At 41.7% G+C, this 20,790-nt stretch overlaps 1 protein-coding gene across 1 annotated transcript in view; it reads right to left on the bottom strand.

The window, feature by feature from the left end:
* Nucleotides 1-20,534, bottom strand: part of PLEKHM3 (pleckstrin homology domain containing M3) — a 209,493-nt gene extending 188,959 nt beyond the window's left edge. Inside the window, exon 1 of the mRNA XM_003925603.4 lies at nucleotides 20,141-20,534. The gene's annotated coding sequence lies outside the window, so the exon portion shown is untranslated. The remainder of the gene's footprint in view (nucleotides 1-20,140) is intronic.
* Nucleotides 20,535-20,790: the final 256 nt, after the last annotated feature.

The following is a 20,790-nucleotide window of genomic DNA, read 5'->3' as shown; positions in this document are numbered from 1 at the left end:
TTAAATTGTTACATTGTATCTAAGTTTCAATGGAAGAAAAGACTATTGCCACAATACATAAAGAGCATATCATTAAAAAAATAATTTGGGCTGGAGGTGGTGGTTCATGCCTGTAATCCCAGCACTTTGGGAGGCTGAGGCAGGAGGATAGTTTGAGGCCAGGAGTTCAAGACCAGCCTAGGCAACACAGTGAGACCCTTTCTCTAAAAACAAAAATTAAAAATTAAAAATTAGTCAGATGTGGTGGCATGTGCCTGTAGTCCCAGCTACTCAGGGGACTAAGGCAAAAGGATCTCTTGAGCCCAGGAGTTCAAGGTTGCAGTAAGGTGTAACTGCACTACTGCACTCCAGCCTGGGCGACAGAGTAAGAGCCTTTCTCAAAATAAATAAATAAAAATAACGTGTGTGTGTGTGTGTGTGTGTGTGTGTACTTGTGGAAACTCTGGAAAATAGTGACAGACATGGAAAAGAAAATAAAAATCAGTCATGATCTCATAACTCAGTTAAAATAAGTCAATAGGTATACTTTTGTCCAATATTTAATTGGAATCAAAACTATATATACAGTTTGGGCACACTGTTTGTTTAAATGTATGCTCCAAAAAAAGCAAATACCAGTAAATACTAACCATGCAAAACAAAAAAAACAGACCAAAAGAAATGTCCCAGGGAGTGCTGTTGCTATTTATACTTTACAACCTGACGCAAGACCCCACTCAATTGAACTTCTCTTCTATAGCTACCAAGGGACCTCCCCATCACACAGCCATTAGTGTTTTCAAAGCCCTTAACCTTCTTATGCTGTTAAACAGCCCCTCCTTAAAAGTTTCCTCCCAGGGTTTCATAAGTACTACATTCACTGAGGTTTTCTTCTCATTTCTACCTATTTAGTTTCCATTTTCTTCCTTCCCTTCCTGGTCTCATCAAATGTGGGCATTGTCTGAGCTCTATTCTCTGGCTAGAGCTACACGATATTCTCCTTAAATCAATTTATCCCCATGTGCAACTCCAACAACTTCTTCTATATTCACGCTGTTCAAATTTCTACCTTCAGTCTCAATCTCAGAATTGACTTCTGGTCCTATGTTCCCTACTATTTGTAAGACATTTCTACCTGGCTTACTAAGCTTCATTTGTCTAAAACCATACTCAGTTATTTACTCAAGGAGTATTTGCTGAGTGCCTACTATGGGCTGGACACTGTTCTGGGCACCAGAGAAACCTTTCGATGAAGCTCCCATTGACAAAGTTCAACTCTTTAACCTGACACTCTAGGCCTTTCACAATCTTGGGCTAGTTTGCCATTCCAACTTTCTATTTCAATTCACACACTCTTTTCCTCCAAATGGAATGCTATTATTCAAATGTTATGCTTTTCCAGTTATTTCAGAAGAGGCTTGCAGTCATCTCTGAAAAACCCTCTTCCCACCTCTACCTACGGAAATTCTATTATTCAAGGCCCAGCTCAAATGCCACTTCTTCCGCAAGCTTTTTTGGGTCCCTGATCCTAAAATGGTCTGTTCTTTCTTTGAACTGCCACAGAATATCTTTGGTACCTCCCCCACAACATATACTGCATGCTGCATGTTCTTTCTTAAATGACCATGATGATAATAATTATTAGTTATCAAAAGCCTATTTTGTGCCAGGTATGTTGCTTGGTACTTTATATATCTAAGTCCCAAAATGTGTAATGCAGGTGCTATTACCCTCATTTTACAAATGAGGAAGCTCAATGGTATCAAGAACTTGCGTGAGACCACACGCCTACCTACTGGACTTAGAGGAACTTGAAAGCGGCAATTCTGCCTTCTTTCCTTTGTATACCTCTCATCGGGCCTAGAAATGTAGTTAGTATACAGTGGGTACTCAGTAAGCATTTGTTGAATGAATAACTGAATAAACAGTATATTTTCAAAGCACTGACATCTGTAAATATATTTATCACTCTAGTTTTCTGGCAAAGTTATATTTGAATTCCTTATATGCTCGTTCAAGTAAAATTTGACAAACTTGCCAAAACATTATGTTGACTCAAGTTTTTACATTTTTCTCGCGGTAGAAAGGGCTTCCTAGGTATTAAAACCAGGGCTTAAAAATAACATGCAAAGATCAGGTAGCAAAGACCTCACTCAGATCTTTTATGGAAACCAAAGCACCTATGTACTACTTAGGAATTGTCCTGTGAACCACTACAATAACAGCAACTTGGCTGGGTTCGTTTTCCAGTGACTTAGAGCTCAGGCTCTTTACAACACCAGTAATGAGATGTTCCCTTTGAAAAAGCCCCAACAATCCATTTAAGGCATTTTTCAGTATGTCTCTGCACGTTTATTGTTTGCTGCCTGCTAAATCATCAGAGACATTCGCTGCCCCAGAAACTTAACTAATATAAGCATGGCATTTTAAATCTCAGATTGCTTTGCTACTGAAGACAGCAGTGTTACTGCACCTTTATGTCAAATTGGAAAGCCAAACTTCTGATTCGGAAGCCCATTTTCATAAAACCACCAGAGATCCAACATGTCCTGCTCTTAGAAACAAAGCAGGCAGACACAAACTTCAGTTATATAATGTCTAAAAATGCAGACTTAATATTTTCCATTTCTGTTTGCCTCCATGGCAGGGAATGGTGATTAGAAAACAAACAAAAGGGCTGGGTGCGGTGGCTCAAGCCTGTAATCCCAGCACTTTGGGAGGCCGAGGCGGGTGGATCACGAGGTCGAGAGATCGAGACCAACCTGGTCAACATGGTGAAACCCCGTCTCTACTAAAAATACAAAAAATTAGCTGGGCATGGTGGTGCGTGCCTTTAATCCCAGCTACTCAGGAGGCTGAGGCAGGAGAATTGCCTGAACCCAGGAGGCGGAGGTTGCGGTGAGCCGAGATAGCGCCATTGCACTCCAGCCTGGGTAACAAGAGCGAAACTCTGTCTCAAAAAAAAAAAAAAAAGAAAAAGAAAACAAACAAAAGAACCTCTTGAATTAGCTTCATCTGGGGACTGAGATGAAGAAGGCGAAAGCTTCCATGATAAAAACCATATCAGCCTCCAACTGCAACAGGAGTAACTGATGAGGTACAGGTAGGTTCCATCTGAGCCAAGCCAGCTAGTGTGGCTGACTGCAACAATGAATGAAACAACAGGAAAGTACAGTGAGACCAAATATGCAAGATACCCAGAAAGGGCTGGGGAAGTAGATTTAAAGATGTCATCCGTTCACATAACTAGTTAAATCTTCTACTTGAGCCTGAGTAATAGAGGCTGTGCTTTTAAATATAATACAGGACTGTGTTTCCTCTAATTATCTTACAAAACTCCTAAAACTGAGTTAATCTTAGGAAAAATCACTTGGCTTTTACTGAGAATAATAGTTTTTCACTATGGTTTAGAATAAAGTGCTTGATAACAAATGGCCAACACGCATAGGAAAAAATGTTCGACATCACTAATGATCAGGGAAATGCAAGTGAAAACCACAATGCACCTTACTCCTGCAAGAATGGCCATAATCAAAAAATAAAAAAATAATAGATGTTGGCGTGGATGTGGTGAAAAGGGAACACCTCTATACTGCTGGTGGGAATGTAAACTAGTACGAACACTATAGAAAACAGTGTGGAGATTTCTTAAAGAACTGAAAGTAGAACTACCATTTGACCCAGCAATCCCAATACTAGGTATCTACCCAGAGGAAAAGACACTTGCTCATGCGTGTTTATAGCAGCACAATTCGCAGTTGCAAAAATGTAGAACCAGCCCAAATGCCCATCATTCAATGAATGAGTGGAAAGAAACTGATATATATGTGTGTGTGTGTATGTGTATCACAGTTATATATATATGTGTGTGTGTGTGTGTGATGGATTACTAGTCAGCCATAAAAAAGAATGAATTAATGGCATTTGCAGCAACCTGGATGGAATCAAAGACTACTATTCTAAGTGAAGTAACTCAGGAATGAAAACCCAAACATCTTATGTTCTCACTCATAAATGGGAGCTAAGCTATGAGGATTCAAAGGCATAAGAATGAGACAACAGACTTTGGGGATTTAGGGGAAAGGGTGGGAAGAGGATGAGATAAAAGACTACAAATTAGGTTCAGTGTATACTGCTTGAGGGATGGGTGCACCAAAAGCCAACAAGTCACCACTAAAGAACTTAGTAACCAAATACCACCTGTTCCCCACAAACCCATGGAAATAATAATAATAAAAAAGTAAGTGTATGATAAACTTTTTTTTTTTTTGAGATGGAGTTTCACACTTGTTGCAATGGTGTGATCTTGGCTCACTGCAACATCCGTCTCCTGGGTTCTAGCAATTCTTCTGACTCAGCCTCCTGAGTAGCTGGGATTACAGGCACCTGCCACCACACCTGGCTAATTTTACGTATTTTTAGTATAGATGGGGTGTCACCATGTTGGCCAGGCTGATCTTGAACTCCTGGGCATGATGGTGGGCACCTATAATTCCAGCTACTTAGGAGGCTGAGGCAGGAGAATCACTTGAACCCAGGCGGTGGAGGCGGAAGTTGCAGTGAGCTGAGAACATGACACTGCACTCTAGCCAGGGTGACAGTGCAAGACTCTGTCTTAAAAAAAAAAAAAAAAAAAAAAAAAAACCACCTTGTCTTTATTGTGGAGTCCTTTGGAATTTTACTGGCAGTGGAACAATATTATCAATGGTATATTAGCATTATGGAGACCCTGTCTTTCAGGGAGCTATTGGTTTCTACATATTTATTAATTTCACTTGCTTTGGATAAAAGAATATGTTATCTGTTATCCAAAGATAACTGGTGGGCCGGGCGCGGTGGCTCAAGCCTGTAATCCCAGCACTTTGGGAGGCCGAGGCGGGTGGATCATGAGGTCAAGAGATCGAGACCATCCTGGTCAACATGGTGAAACCCCGTCTCTCCTAAAAATACAAAAATTAGCTGGGCATGGTGGCGCACGCCTGTAGTCCCAGCTACTAGGGAGGCTGAGGCGGGAGAATTGCTTGAACCCAGGAGGCGGAGGTTGCGGTGAGCCAAGATCATGCCATTGCACTCCAGCCTGGGTAACAACAGCGAAACCCCGTCTCAAAAAAAAAAAAAAAAAAAAAAAAAAAAAATGATAACTGGTGATCCACCTGCCTTGGCCTCCCAAAGTGTTGGGATTACAGGCATGAGCCATCGTGCCCAGCCTGATAAACTTCTTAATAAATACCTGTAGTAAACTCAAAAAAGAGAGGTGAGTAAAGTAGTGGGACTATTTTAAAGATGATGAAAGAGAACCCAAGGTGACCAATTTATTGTCAGTTGTAGTTCCCAAAGGGAAGAAAACAACGTTCCTGGAATCCTTGTCTAATTACTGAGTTCTCTGGGCCACCCAAGTTCAATTACCTTTTAAATCACCTTAAATCACACAGGGACCCTGATGTTAGAAGGACCATAAACAAGGAGTGAGTAGGTTGAATCCAACCCCTGAGCCACTCAGACTAAGTACTGAGTTTGTTCAGTGGGAGAGCAGTGTGGCAATGGGAAGAACATAAATTCATGACACCAGGAAAGGGTCATGTCCCCACACTGCCTTCTAAGCTAACTGCCATCCAGCAAGTCAGGCTGACTCAGGGCCTCTGTGCCCTTCTTATCTGCAAAATGGAAATCCTGCCCATGCCTGCTCCCATTTACCTTAGAAAGTAGAGAAGCACAAATGTGAACAAAGTATGTGAAAGTTTTTTTATAAACTCTAATAAAACAATTACCATTCTTATTAGAAGTTAGCTGATTTCTAACCACATAACCATTTATCCTCAACAAGCATTTAGAGAGGATGGACCAAGTAACCAAACATTACGTTAGATGTTAGAGACACAAAACACAACTCCTGCCCTTGAAGAGCTAAATAGCTACTGGAGAATGACACCATAAAACCAAGTATAAAAAGCACTTTAACAAAAGTATACAAAAGGTGTCATACAAGTACAAATAAGGAATCACTACTAATTAAGGGACAATAAAGAATCTTAAGTAACAGAACACAATTAAATGGCAATGATAGGTATGCAGAGATTACTTCAGTCGAAAGAAATAAAAGACAAAGGAAACAAACAAACATACAACAAAAGCAATCATACCTGCTCTAGAAATCATGCACCTGTAATCCTAACACCCTGGGAGGCAGAGGTGGGTGGATCACCTGAGATCAGGAGTTTGAGACCAGCCTGGACAACATGACAAAACCCCGTCTCTACTAAAAATACAAAAATTAGCTGGGCGTGGTGGCACATGCCTGTAATCCCAACTACTCGGGAGGCTAAGGAAGGAGAATCACTTGAACCTGGGAGTTGGAGGTTGCAGTGAGCCGAGATCGTGCCACTGCACTCCAGCCTCTGTGACAGGGGCAAGACTCCAACTCAAAAAAAAAGCAAAGAAACCATGCTGCTTCTGGCATGAAGCTGTCAGCCTACAATAATAGCCTCAAAGGTTCCACCAAAGAGTGAGCACTATGTAAACTAACAACTGCACACATGGAAGGTGAGAATGCAAAGGCTTTCTTCACAAGCCGTTCAAGTCTTTCCAACCCACGAACACATTCCTGTACAACAGAAGGCCTTTGCTGAGTGGTAAGGATGTCATAGGAAATGAATAATTCCCTCACTTCTGGTTGACTTTAACTCTTTTGGGCATTGCAACTGATTAGCAGAAGGGTGAATACTTACAACTTTAACTTTCAAAACAACAACTGGCTTATGGGTTAGCACACATTCACAAAACCAGTTTCTATGGGCATTCAGAGTAAATGTATGAGAGAAGTAATTAATTGATTTATTTTCTGTCTCTGCTAAACTTGAACCTGCTAAAAAGTGAGCCTGGGTCTTTGTTAAATGGCATCCCAAGAGCACCAGACCAGTGATAAGATCTAAGCAAAAAGGTGACTCACCTCTTGTTTGAAAGGGCAGACATACTCAGCGGTGATGAGCTACATCTATGACCTTTCCCTCCCTTTTGGACTGAATCAGTGACAACAACCTTGGCTACGAATCAGCCTCTTACGAATTTAGTCAGGAAACAAGCAAGGCTAGCAAAGGTAGACAAAACACTCTCTCTGACCCTCAAAGATAAGCACAAAATAAGGCAAATAGCAGAATGAGTCTTTGTCATTTAACTATGTACAAACTGAAGGACAGAAAAATCTCTGCCCATCACATAGGACAGAACAAAATTGTGTAAGGTATGAAGGATAAGAATACTAGGAACTAGGCTGGGCATGGTGGCTCACCCCTGCAATCCCAGCACTTTTGGAGGCTGAGGCGGGTAGATCACAAGGTCAAGAGATCAAGACCATCCTGGCCAACATGGTGAAACCCTGTCGTTAAAAAATAATAATAATAAATACAAATAAAAAAAGATTACTAGGAACTATATTTTCATCTCCCTAATCTGGGTTTACATTAAAACATTTTCTGCTGGCCGGGTGCAGTGGCTCACGCCTGTAATCCCAGCACTTTGGGAAGCCAAGGCAGGTGGATCACCTGAGGTCAGGAGTTCGAGACTAGTTTGGCCAACATGGTTAAACCCTGCCTCTACTAAAAATACAAAAAATTAGCTGGGTGTGGTGGCGCATGCCTGTAATTCAAGCTACTTGGGAGGCTGAGGCAGAAGAATTGCTTAAATCGGGAGGTGGAGGTTGTGGTGAGCTGAGATCATGCCATTGCACTTCAGTCTGGGCAACAAGAGTGAAACTTTGTCTCTAAAAATTAAAAGTAAACCAAAACAACAATTTAAAAAAAAGTTTCTAAATTTATTATGGACTATTACCGTTAGCATGGCATAGATTTTTATCAAACAATGTGTGAACATTCTGAAGTTGAATTCTGGAACTCTGATTGATCCATACTTCTTGAATTGTTTCACTCTGACATTAGCATGATAGACATTTGATAGCTGGGACTCAAACAGCTGAGTCAGGGACTGCTACAGCTATACTAAACTCTTTAAACACGTCCTGCAGAGGACTCCTTCAATATGGATGGACATGTGTTAAAGGTGGAATGCTGTATTTGATAAAATGTTTAAAAACAAAATATAATTCTTGTAAGTCCTTATCTAAAACCAAGATTTAAAAGTTATAGCTGGCTGGACGCAGTGGCTCACACCTATAATCCCAGCACTTTGGGAGGCCAAATCTGGGTGGATGACGAGGTCAGGAGATGAAGACCATCCTAGCCAACATGGTGAAAGCCTGTCTCTACTAAAAATACAAATATTAGCTGGGCGTGGTAGGGTGCACCTGTATTCCCAGCTACTTGGGAGGCTGAGGCAGGAGAATCACTTGAACCCGTGAGGTGGAAGTTGCAGTGAGCCGAGATCACACCACTGCACTCCAGCCTGAGAACGCAGACTCCGTCTCAAAAAAAAAGAAAAAAAGGAAAAAGTTACAGCTAATATTTATTGCATACTTGCTAAAGTACTTACTACTTAATGTATGTTAAGCCCTTTACTGAATTATGTTGTTAAATCCTCACAACCATCCTGTTAGAGAGCTGCTATTATTACTACTTTACAGATGTAGAAACTGAGATTTTAAAAGATGAAGTTACTTGTCTAAGGAAATACGGCCAGTGAGTAGAAACAAGACTCTAAGATACACACACAGCCCCATACGACAATTCTAGAGCAAATTAATTACCCTGGGATAATATGGCTAACATTTTAGGTACATGAACATGGTGCTTCAAATTTTAGTGTCAAACACCAGCAACTTTAACTATTATTTATTTAAAAATCTGTTTGTTAATCCCATGACCCAGAGAGTTAATTTCTAAAAATCATCTTTACACCTGGGAAGTAGTTTATACTTAATTTAAAAAAAAATCATCTCTATAATACTTCTGTGTTATTATAAGTTCCCTAAGAGAATGGTAGAAGACAGGTTCCTGAATAAACACAGCAAAAAGTTGTTCTCTAACTAAATAGCTAACCTCAATTCTCTTAGTGACCTTGGACACATTACTTGGAATGTTTGCAAGGGTATAATAACTGTGACTTCATTTAGGCGAAACAAGTGGTTCTGCAAATGTTTACATAGTCCTAATTGCCCAAACCTTTTACTAGTGTTTCCCTGCGACATCATTTTTCATTTAGCCAATAAATAGAAACACTTGTAAAAATGTTTGCTTAAAACAACCTGCAAACAAATGTTTCTGTCAAAAGAATTAAAAGAAATATTTCAAATTGGATGTTACAATCAACAATTCAAACATATTTTAATGATTAAGGCATATTTAAATAAATTGCCAGCCGGGCACAGTGGCTCATGCCTGCAATCCCAGCACTTTGGGAGGCCAAGGCAGGTGGATCATGTGAGGTCAGGAGTTCAAGACTAGACTGGCCAACATGGTGAAATCCCATCTCTACTAAAAATACAAAAATTAGCTGGCTGTGGTGATGGATACCTATAATTCCAGCTACTCAGGAGGCTGAGGCAGGAGAATCAACCTGTGCCTGGTAGGCACAGGTTGCAGTGAGCCAAGATTGTGCCACTGCAGTCTAGCCTCGTGACAGAGAGTATTCCATCTCAAAAATAAAATAAAATAAATTGCCTCTTTCTAAAACTAACTTGACTTTTTTGGGGGACAGGCAAATATCAATGTATGTGGGGTTCAAACAAAATAACAAAATTGACCTACAACTTGTAGTATTCTTTCTAACATCTACTAAAAGATGATATGCCGGCTGGGTGTGGTGGTTCATACTTATAATCCCAGCACCTTGGGAGGCCAAGGTGGGTGGATCTCCTAAACAGGAGTTCAAGATCAGCCTGGGGAATAGGGTGACACCCTGTCTCTACCAAAAATACAAAAAATTAGCCAGGCATGGTGGTGTATGCCTCTGGTCCCAACTACTCAGGAGGCTGAGGTGGGAGGACTGCTGGAGCCTGGGAGGCAGAGGTTGCAGTGAGCCGAGATTATGCCACTGTACTCCAACCTGGGTGGCAGAGTGAGAACCTGTCACAAAAAAAAAAAAAAAAAAGTCATGCCCAGGTTTCATATTACCATGCTACCATGAAAATACAGAGACCTTAGCTAATCTTTCAGTGTGTGGCAAGCACTTTTGAACCACAATATTTGAAATTAGCTGATCTGGGTCTTAACTTTCTATATATCATTACCAGAAGTGCGATTCTGGACAAGCGACTTGAATCTGAATTTTAGTCACTCTGTACCCATGCGGGACTGGTTCCAGGATCCCCTCAGACACTAAAATCTGCAGATGCTCAAGGCCCTTATATAAAATTGTATAATATTTGCATATAACCTATGCACATTCTCCCATAAGTCATCTCTAGGTTACTTACAGTATCTATTACAGTGGCCACACATCCCCTCATCTGGTGGAGTCGATGTAGTACTCAGCATTTAGCAAACTCAAGTTTTGCCTTTTGGAACTTTGTAGAATTTTTTTTCCTAATATTTTTGATCCATGGTTGGTTGAATTTACGGATGTGGAACCCATAGATTCAGAGGGCCAACTGTACTTTGTCTGTGATGTCGGGCAAATAAGGACACCTGTCTCACCTTTTTTGGAGTGCAAATCAGATAACATAATGTAGTGTTATCAACTCCAAAGCAGTGTATATAATGCCTATTGGTGTCTGATACCAAGGAAAAGGTCACCACATTCTCTTCGATCACCATTATAAACCAACGAACTGGTGGAGAGAGTGGTGACAGCAATCAGTTTAGGAAGCTTTGAAATAAGGTTTTAATCTACTCCAGGGTTCCTCCTGCATTTTAAAGGCAGTAGGAGTTGCTACGCATCAGCTTCTCTGGTGGTCTTTGAAAGGGGGGATTGAGTGGCACAAGTGTTGCATAAAAATTCAAAAGAAATACCACTTCTCAAAAAGAAAAAAATGAATAAAACCCACCTTTGCTGCCCAAGTTTTCCTACAGCTAGGATACTTTCCCCTTCCTCTCTTTTTTCTTGTAAGTTTCTTGAAGAAACTTATTCTTTATAGTTTCTGACTCCATTTCTCATTGCCCATTCGTTCTCCCTTCAAGAAGCAGTCTGATTCTGCCCCATCTGAAACTTCACAGGAAAAGGTCACCAATGATTCGCTTTTTGCTAAACCCTAAAGACTTTTCACTTAGGATTTGACCTGATCGCACAGCAGTATTTGACCTACTGACCACCCACTCCTTGCACTGCTCTCATGAATTCACGGATGCAGTCTCTCCTGGTATTTCTCCTTCAACTCTAGATGTTCCTCCCACTACCCTCTAGGGCTCCCCTTCCTATGCCCATATCATAAACGTGGGTGTTCCCATTTTGCCCACAACCCTCTAATTTAGTTCTCTTCTGCTCTCCCCTTGAGTTATCTTCTCCATCCTGTGGCTTCAGCTGCAATCCAAGTGGCAGACAAAAAACATATTACTCTCAAGCTCTAGACCTGCACATGCAACAGGGAATGCTTCATCTATCTCAAACCTGCCCCTCCTCCTACTATCCACCATAGAATAAGGACATATCCTCTGTCCCCAAAAGACAAACATCATTCTTGATCCTTCTGGCTCCCTTACTCCAATTAGTAAGTCATATAAATTCTCATCTACAACATCGGCCACATCTACCCATTTCTGTCCACTGCCTTCATTCAATCACCACCATCCAATTTTCTTCCCTTCAGTCTTGCCCTCCTCTAATCCATTCACCACACTAAAACTAAAATGTTCTTTCTGAAATTAAAACCCTATTGCCACTTGGATAAACTACACACATCTTAACATTACCTGAAGGAATTCATGGTCACTTACCATCTTGGCCTTATTTCTTGAATCTCTCTCTTCTCCATCCCTACCCTTACCCCACATTCACTCTCCCTTCAACCTCACTCTGTATTTACATATAAAGAATTTATAGAGGTCAGGCACAGTGGCTTATGCCTGTAATCCCAGCACTTTGGGCTGTGGTTGTGCCACAGCATCTATTAAAAAAAAAAAAAAAAAATTTATAGAAATAGAGCAGGTGTGGTGGCTCACACCTGTAATCCCAGCACTTTGGGAGGCCAAAGTGGGAGGATTTTTTGAGGCTAGGGGTTCAAGACCACCCTGAACAACATAGTGAGACCTCATCTCTACAAAAAAAAATTTTTAAAGTTAACCAGGTGTGGGGGCCTGAGCCTATAGTCCCAGCTATTCAGTAGGCTGAGGTAGGAGGATAGCTTGGGCTCAGCAGTTTGAGGCTGTAGTGAGCTATGATCATGCCACTGCCCTCCAGCCTGGGCAGTAGAACAAGACCCTGTCTGAAAATGAAACCAAACCTGGAATTTCCACATGCTTTCTCACCCATCCTGTTTCCTCTGCCTGGAACTCTATTTTCCACCACCATCACCCTCATTCTCTTTATCACCACTATCCCCTCCTTACCTCCCCTGCCCCCCAACACACAACCTGGCTAATTCTAATTCAGCTGTCCAGTCCTTGATGAAGAATAACTTCTCTCCTGACCTCCAGGTCCACTTTGAATGGCCTCTTTTTTTGTTGTTTTTTGGGGTTTTTTTTGAGACAAAGTCTCACTCTGTCGCCCGGGCTGGAGTGCAATGGCACGATCTCGGCTCACTGCAAACTCTGCCTCCTGGGTTCAAGTGATTATCCTGCCTTAGCCTCCCAAGTAGCTGGGACTACAGGCATGTACCACCATGCCCAGCTAATATTTGAATTTTTAGTAGAGACAGGGTTTCACCATGTTAGCCAGGACGGTCTTGATCTCTCTATGATCCGCCCACCTTGGCCTCCCAAAGTGCTGGAATTACAGGCATGAACCACCACACCTGGCCCTGAATGGCCTCTTATATGCTCCCATAGCACCCAGATTTCCTCCATTATTATATCTCAAACTATTGTTTTTACTTTATAATTTTTTTGCCATTTGTATAAACTATACATATCTTAACATTACCTGAAAGATCTCTTCACAAATTTGCATGTCATCCCGGTACAGAAGCCATGCTACTCTCTGTGTCATTTCCGTTTTAGTGTACATGCTGCTGAAGCAAGCTGCAAGTCATTTTCAAATGGCCTGTTTTCTGTCTGTCTCCCCGACTAGACTGTAAGCTTCACGAAGGCATGGACTGTGCCTGTCTTGTTCAAAGTTGCATTCCCAGCTCCAAGTACTATGCCATAGCACAAAACAAGTGCTCCATTCTTTACTGCTGAATCAACAAATCAATGAATCCCTGAAGGTGGAAGAGAAGTTGTTCTGGAAAAGTTATAGCACTGGTAAAAGTGGATCAAGAACATATAGAAGGAGATCATTCAGCTAATTTCCTGGAGCAAAAGATCTGCCAGTTATATTTCTGATGTCTCTAACCTGTAACACATGTTTCCTGTTCTGTGACTGAAAAATCAACATTTATATAATCACATCTACAGAACACAAGGTGAAGTGGATATTTAACAATGTCCCAGTTAGATAAGTGTTCACATGTAAACTGGATAATGTCAGACAGGACAGTTTTAGTTTGTACTGAATTATAAACTGGTTACATGAGTCAGGAGAACTGGGTAAATAAATCCCTACCATGCTCATAAATGTGGCATATAATTGGGAGATTCTATTTGAACCACATAACTCAACAAGTGTATGAAAAACAAAATGTTAATGAAAACAGCATGCCTGACATCTCAATTCAATCGCCTCCATATTTTGACTTTGGTTTTTGCTCATAACTCATACTGTCATCAAGATTAATTACACTTACAGAACAAATAAAACTTTTACCTTGTCAGCACATGGGTAAATTAGACATGTTTTTCAATGTCTAGTATGATCCATAGTAGCCAATGAAACAGAGCAAACATAATGAATGGAATTTATTGCTGGTGGTCATTTTTATCACACTCTCACTCAGCACTGAGTTTTTTTTTTTTTTTTTTTTGAGACGGAGTTTTGCTCTTGTTACCCAGGCTGGAGTGCAATGGCGCGATCTCGGCTCACTGCAACCTCCGCCTCCTGGGTTCAGGCAATTCTCCTGCCTCAGCCTCCTGAGTAGCTGGGATTACAGGTGCGCGCCACCATGCCCAGCTAATTTTTTGTATTTTTAGTAGAGACGGGGTTTCACCATGTTGACCAGGATGGTCTCGATCTCTTGACCTCGTGATCCACCCGCCTCGGCCTCCCAAAGTGCTGGGATTACAGGCTTGAGCCACCGCGCCCGGCTAGCACTGAGTTCTTTGAATTAATTGGCCTACATCAGAAATTCTGAGCTATGATGTAGTTCTCTTCCTTATGAACCAAATACCAAATGTAATCTAAAAGAAGAAAGCAAGAAGAAAAAAACAACTCCTTGCTGGATATCCCGCCATATCTTTTCTTTTAAGGAGTTAATACTTGCTGAAGCAAATGAGCATTTGGCCAGCGACCAATGGGGCCACAGACACTGTACTTTTCTAAGGGTGTTGGAGGACAAGATGACGTGAAATAGGATGGGGGACAATGGGAAAATAAAAGTAACAGCAGCAGTAGTTTGGTGCTCGTGAAAACTATCTAAAGAATTCTGAAAAATTCTGCTCAAACAATCTCACCTTCTCCAAGTTCCCATTAAACTTAGGTCTTTTGAAACTACTCATTAAATTAGTACCTGTCTACCTGCCTACTTCTTAAATATTTAAATGAATGACTTCAAGTCTTAAACAAAGGCTACATACAAGACTAAACTGTAATAGAGTATGTCAAGTATCTTATAAATATTCAGTAAATATTAGCTTTGGATTTTTTTAATGCAGGTATTATTGGGCTAGGTCCAGCTTGGTTTTCCTAATCAGGCACCTTTTTTTTTTTTTTTTTTGTAAATGGTTACATAATCTTCACAGTTGTTTCCCACTAGTATAATTAACCTGGGTCCATAGCCCAAACCTAAGTCCATCAATCTATGAGAAAACAAATACATGTGCCTTCTTTTTCTATGACTTCTATATGATATTCAGCGATACTTCTACCATGAAGCTTTCACTTATTGCCCTACCATGAAATAGTTTCCAACTTTATTTTCAATCTTTTCAATAATAATTTGTTTTCTATATCTTATTTTCTTTAAAAAATCACTTTCTGCCACATACTTATTAATGGATTTTATTATCTCCAGTATTTTACTGTACTATGTTTTATAGCCATTGTATTTCCCACAATGTAGAGACTTAACAGCTTTTAAAATAATGTTTATTGACTTTTGTGATTATAAGTACTACATGTTCATTGCTTGCCATTTTGAAAATACGGAAGAAAATAAAAAGCAAAATAAACAATGCCTATTCACCCTCCACTGGAAAAAAGCACTGCCCCATTGTGGCCCTTTCAGCACTTCCTTGTGTAGATTTGGTTTCTGTTTTGTTTTGTTTTTTGAGACAGAGCCTTGCTCTGTCGCCAGGCTGGAGTGCAGTGGCATGATCTTGGCTCACTGCAACCTTTGCCTCTCGTGTTCAAGTGATTCTCCTGCCTCAGCCTCCTGAGTAGGTGAGATTATAGGCTCCTGCCACCACACTCAATTAATTTTTTGTATTTTTAGTAGAGACGGGGTTTCACCATGTTGGCCAGGCTAGACTCGAACTCCTGACTTCGTGATTCGCCTGCACTGGCCTCCCAAAGTGCTAGGATTACAGGCATGAGCCACTGTGCCTAGCCAGATTTGTTTTTCTTAAACATAGTTCAGGGCTTATTATAGATCCAGTTTTCCGTCACATTTCTCCCCATGTAGCAATCACTGGTAACACCTTTCCACGCTGTTAAACTTCTTGACTGAAACGTCCTTTTTAATGTCTATATAACACTATCTTTTGATGACACCATAGTTAGTTCTCGTTTTGGGGCATTTAGGTTATTACACATTTTTTTCTAAATAAAGTCATATTGAGCATCTCTGAACATTAACTTTTAAAATATTTCTGATAAATTCCTTTGGAGGGACCCTAGAAATGGAATTACTGGGTCAAACGGTAGGAGCATCATTGAGACTTTTCCTACATTCACCCAATGAGCTGTTCAGAAAGGTGACAGCAATTGTGCATCCCTCCTAGCATTTGCGAGTGTCTGCTGAGCTGCACACTAACTGGTGTGGACGACTTTTTAAATTTATGTTAATTTGTGATTTGGAAAAAACGATACTTTGCTATTGTTTCAATTTTTGTTTCCGTATTAGTTTTCTATTTATTTTCTCGGTTATGAAGTTCAGAAGTCTAGATGGGCTTGGCTGGGTTCTCTGCTCAGAATCTCTCACACAAGGCTGAAACCAAGGTGGTGGCCAGGCTGAGCTCTTATCTGTTAATAGAAACTCAGGTAAAGAATCCAGTTATAAGCTTATTAGGATTGTTGACAGACTCTAGTTCCTTGTGGCTTATGTCAGAGTTCCCCATTTCTTTCTATGCTGGTTGTTAGCTGGGGCCACCCTCAGCAACTCTAGACCTCCAGCACTCCTCAAGGCTGCCCAAATTCCTCCTCAACAGTTCCCCTCCACCTTCAACGCAGCAACAGCATGCTGAGTCCTTCTCCTCAGTCTCTCCAATTTCCCAGACAGAGAAAGCTCTCTACTTTTATTTAGATTAGACCCACCCAGAAAATCTCGCCATTTTAAATTCAATTGTGCCACACAACATAATCAGGAAAGTGATATTATATGCACAGGTTTCACAGATTACAGAGAGCAATTTTAGTAGAGAGGCATTTTTAGAATTCTGCCTCACGTAATCTTAAGTGCTGTTCTTATCATTTGTTTGTGTTCTCTATAACTAAATCTCAATTACATGAATCTACTAAAAAAATGAATCTTACTAATGACTGCCAGAGGCTGCATTTCCATAATGGCAAAGGCGACTAACTATGAATGGGGCTGCAGCATGCTAATAAAAGTTTGAAGACATAATTTTGCTCACACTGGTATTTAAAATTTTTCAATTGTGGTAAAATACATATAATATTAAATTTACCATATTAACTTTTTTTTTTTGAGAAGGAGTTTTACTCTTGTTACCCAGGCTGGAGTGCAATGGCGTGATCTCGGCTCACTGCAACCTCCGCCTCCTGGGTTCAGGCAATTCTCCTGCCTCAACTTCCTGAGTAGCTGGGATTACAGGCACGTGCCACCATGCCCAGCTCATTTTTTGTATTTTTAGTAGAGACGGGGTTTCACCATATTGACCAGGATGGTCTCGATCTCTTGACCTCATGATCCACCTGCCTCGGCCTCCCAAAGTGCTGGGATTACAGGCGTGAGCCACCGCGCCTGGCCCAACTTTTTTTTTTTAAAAGACATGATCTTGCTAGGTTGCCCAGGCTGGTTTGCAGAGACATAATCTTACCTTCCTTAACTGCTAACTCTTGGGTTCAAGCAGTGCCCCCACAACAGCCTCCCAAATCACTGGAATTACAGGCCTGAGCCTTCATATCCAGCCCCATCGTAACCATTCTTAAGTGTACAGTTCAACTTTTACACTGTTGGTGGGAGTGTAAATTAGTTCAATCATTGTGGAACACAGTGTGGCGATTCCTTAAGGATCTAGAAATAGAAATTCCATCTGACCAAGGCAATCCCATTACTAGGTATATATCCAAAGGATTATAAATCATTCTACTATAAGGATACATGCACACGAATGTTCATTGCAGCACTGTTTACAATAGCGACGACCTGGAACCAACCCAAATGCCCATCGATGATAGACTGGACAGGAAAATGTGGTACATATATACCATGGAATATTATGCAGGCATCAAAAACGATGAGTTCGTGTCCTTTGTAGGGACATGGATGAACTTGGAAACCATCATTCTCAGAAAAAAAAAAAAGTGTACAGTTCAGTATTGTTAAGTACATTCACACTGTTGCACAGCAAGTCTCCAGAACTCTCTTCATCTTGCAGAACTGCAGCCTATACCCATTAAACCAGGGGTCCCAACCCCCACGCCTGCAGACTGGTACTGGCCCATGCCTGTTAGGAACTGGGCCACACAGCAGGTGAGTGGTGGACTAGCCAAGCATTACCCCCTGAGCTCCGCTTCCTGTCAGATCATCAGCAGCATTCAATTCTCACAGGAGCACGAACCTTATTGTGAACTGTGCATGCAAGGGGTCTAAGTTGCATGCTCCTTATGAGAATCTAATTAACGCCTGATGATCTGAGGTAGAACAGTTTCATCCTGAAACTGTTCCCCTCTACTCCTCCACCCCACACTACCCACTCTGTGGAAAAACGGTCTTCCGGTCCCTGGTGCCAAAAAGGTTGGGGACCGCCGCATTAAACAACAAATCCCCATTGCCTCCCTCCCTCCAGGCCCTGGTAATCAGTGTTCCAATTTCAACACTGGCATATTTTTATTTTATATATTCATTAACAAACATGTACGTAGCAATTACTATATGCCAGGTACTGTTCTAAGCCTTGAGCTCAGGAGTTCAAGACCGGCCTGGGCAACATGGCAAAACCCCATCTCTGCCAAAAATACGAAAATTAACCAGGTGTGGTGGCATGTGCCTACGGTCCCAGCTACATGGGAGGCTGAAGTGGGAGGATCTCTTGAGCTCGGGAAGTCGAGACTGCAGTGAGCCATGATCACACCACTGCACTCCAGTCTGAGTGACAGAGCAAGACCCTGTCTCAAAATAAAATAACAATAACAATAATAAAAACCCTAATGAGGTCAATACTGTTATTATTCCCAGTCTACAGATTAGGACACAGAAAGGCTAAGTAAACTGCCCAAGATTACACAACTAGGAAGTGACCAAGCAGAAATTCAATCTGAACCAGCCTGGCTTTATAGTTTTTGCTGTAACCCAGTATACTGCAGAAATATTCATTGTAAAGAAAAACTCACTCACACCTGTAATCCCAGCACTTTGGGAGGCCGAGGCAGGTGGATCACCTGAGGTCAGGAGTTCAGGATCAGCCTGGCCAACATGGTGAAACCCTGTCTCTACAAAAACTACAAAAAATTAGCTGGGTGTGGTGGTGGGTGCCTGTAATCCCAGATGCTGGCGAGGCTGAGGCAGGAGAATTGTTTGAACCCAGGAGGCAGAGGTTGCAGTGAGCCAAGATTGCACCATTGCACTCCAGCCTGGACAGCAAGAGCGAAAACTCTTGTCTTAAAAAAAAAAGAGAAAAAGGAAAACTCATCAGGCATTAATATCATTTATTCTATGTATAGCTGTATATTGTAGGTACGATTTAACTTAATATTCATCTCCTGTCTAAAAGACTATGTGACTAAGGTTACAAACGTCTATTGCCATTTTTAGAGAATATATGCATAGCCTAGCTTTTGTTAAGGCATTTTCTTGAAGTCAGTCAAACAAAAACTGGCTTGTACTTTAAGTATGCCAATTATAATTTACATGTAGTATTTTATAATAAAATAATTTATAAATACAAATTACAATTCACTACGATTAAATTAAAATATAAAGAAAAAATTCAGCTGTTTCACTCTGGTCCCTTCCAAGGAAGAAAAAAGAAGCAAGAAATAAACTTCTAAATAAGTTTACAACAGCATGGCTCAATGTCAGTTTAACCTGGTAAATTCAAATTTGTCTTGCTTTGCAAGGTATACATCTAGACCAGTCGTAATTTGTCATCCTAATGCATATCTCAGAAGTAATTTATATTTAAGGGATGAATGTGAGGTTTCTTTAACTTGATTTTTCAGCTTCCTTCCTATAAAACCAAATCATGCTTGTCATCAGTCATATGGTGTCATTTACTACACATTAAAAACGGACAGAGTCGACAGAAAGAACAATCGTCTTTTGGAAGCACCAGCTTGATGTACCTTAAAAGCTCTGTTGGGGTTTGGTTTTATAACCCCCAGGCGAGGATGGCAGGGGTACTAATAACGCACTCAGTAAGATCACCTACTATTTCAACTACTTTCTCCTCCTATAATATACCTGATTCACAAAAATAAGCAGACAATGCATCATGTAATCTCCCCTCACCCATTAGCCATTGCACTGTGGTACAATCACCAGCACGAAATAAAAACCTAAGCATGGAAGAAACAGCAAAATCACCGCCACCCCTGGGGGCTGCTCGGGTATTTACAAGGCTGTCGTCCCCACCCCATCCCCCAAACCGGCCGGCCAGGCAGCACAGAAGCAGAGGATGCTCACCCGGGCGCCGGCTGCTACTCTCCCTTCACCTGCGGGGCCTGCAGTCCGCTCCTGGCGTGGCCTTGGCTCCTGCAGCCCGCCGCCCGCCTCACCGTGACAGCCCGCCCGGACGCTGACCATCCCGGCCCGGCTCTGTTTACAGGCGGCTTCTCGCGGTCCCACTCGGAAATGCTTCCCCGGCGGCCCGGGCAGCCGGAACCCGACACACACAGTTCCAGGCTGCGAAGACGCGTCTTTCCGGCCGGAGGGAGACCCAGCCACCAGGCCGGGCCTGACCGCACCCGCCAGGCCTCCTCATTTCTTTGCTTCCTCATACACAGTTCCAATCATACACGTTGTGAAAGCAATGGCGGGTGCCGCGGAGTCTCCTCGCTGCTCCACCCAACGCCAAAACGGATGTTTGCGATTGGAAAATGTCACTTGGAACATGTCAGGGTCGGGCTGGCTTTTAGCAGCTCCTTTGTCTAAGAGAATTAATTGCTCAAATAAATTCTTTCCGAAAGTGGGTTGGCTAGGCGCCGTGGCTCACGCCTGTAATCCCAGCATTTTGGGAGGCTGAGGCGGGCGGATCACGAGGTCAGATGGAGACTAGCCTGGCCAACGCGGTGAAACCCCGTCTCAACTAAAAATACAAAAAAAATTAGCTGGGA

This window comes from Saimiri boliviensis, chromosome 5 (assembly GCF_048565385.1).
Source record: "Saimiri boliviensis isolate mSaiBol1 chromosome 5, mSaiBol1.pri, whole genome shotgun sequence".
Taxonomy (NCBI): domain Eukaryota; kingdom Metazoa; phylum Chordata; class Mammalia; order Primates; family Cebidae; genus Saimiri; species Saimiri boliviensis.
The sequence above is the reverse complement of the archived record's forward strand: the minus strand, read 5'-3'. Positions and strand labels throughout refer to the sequence as shown.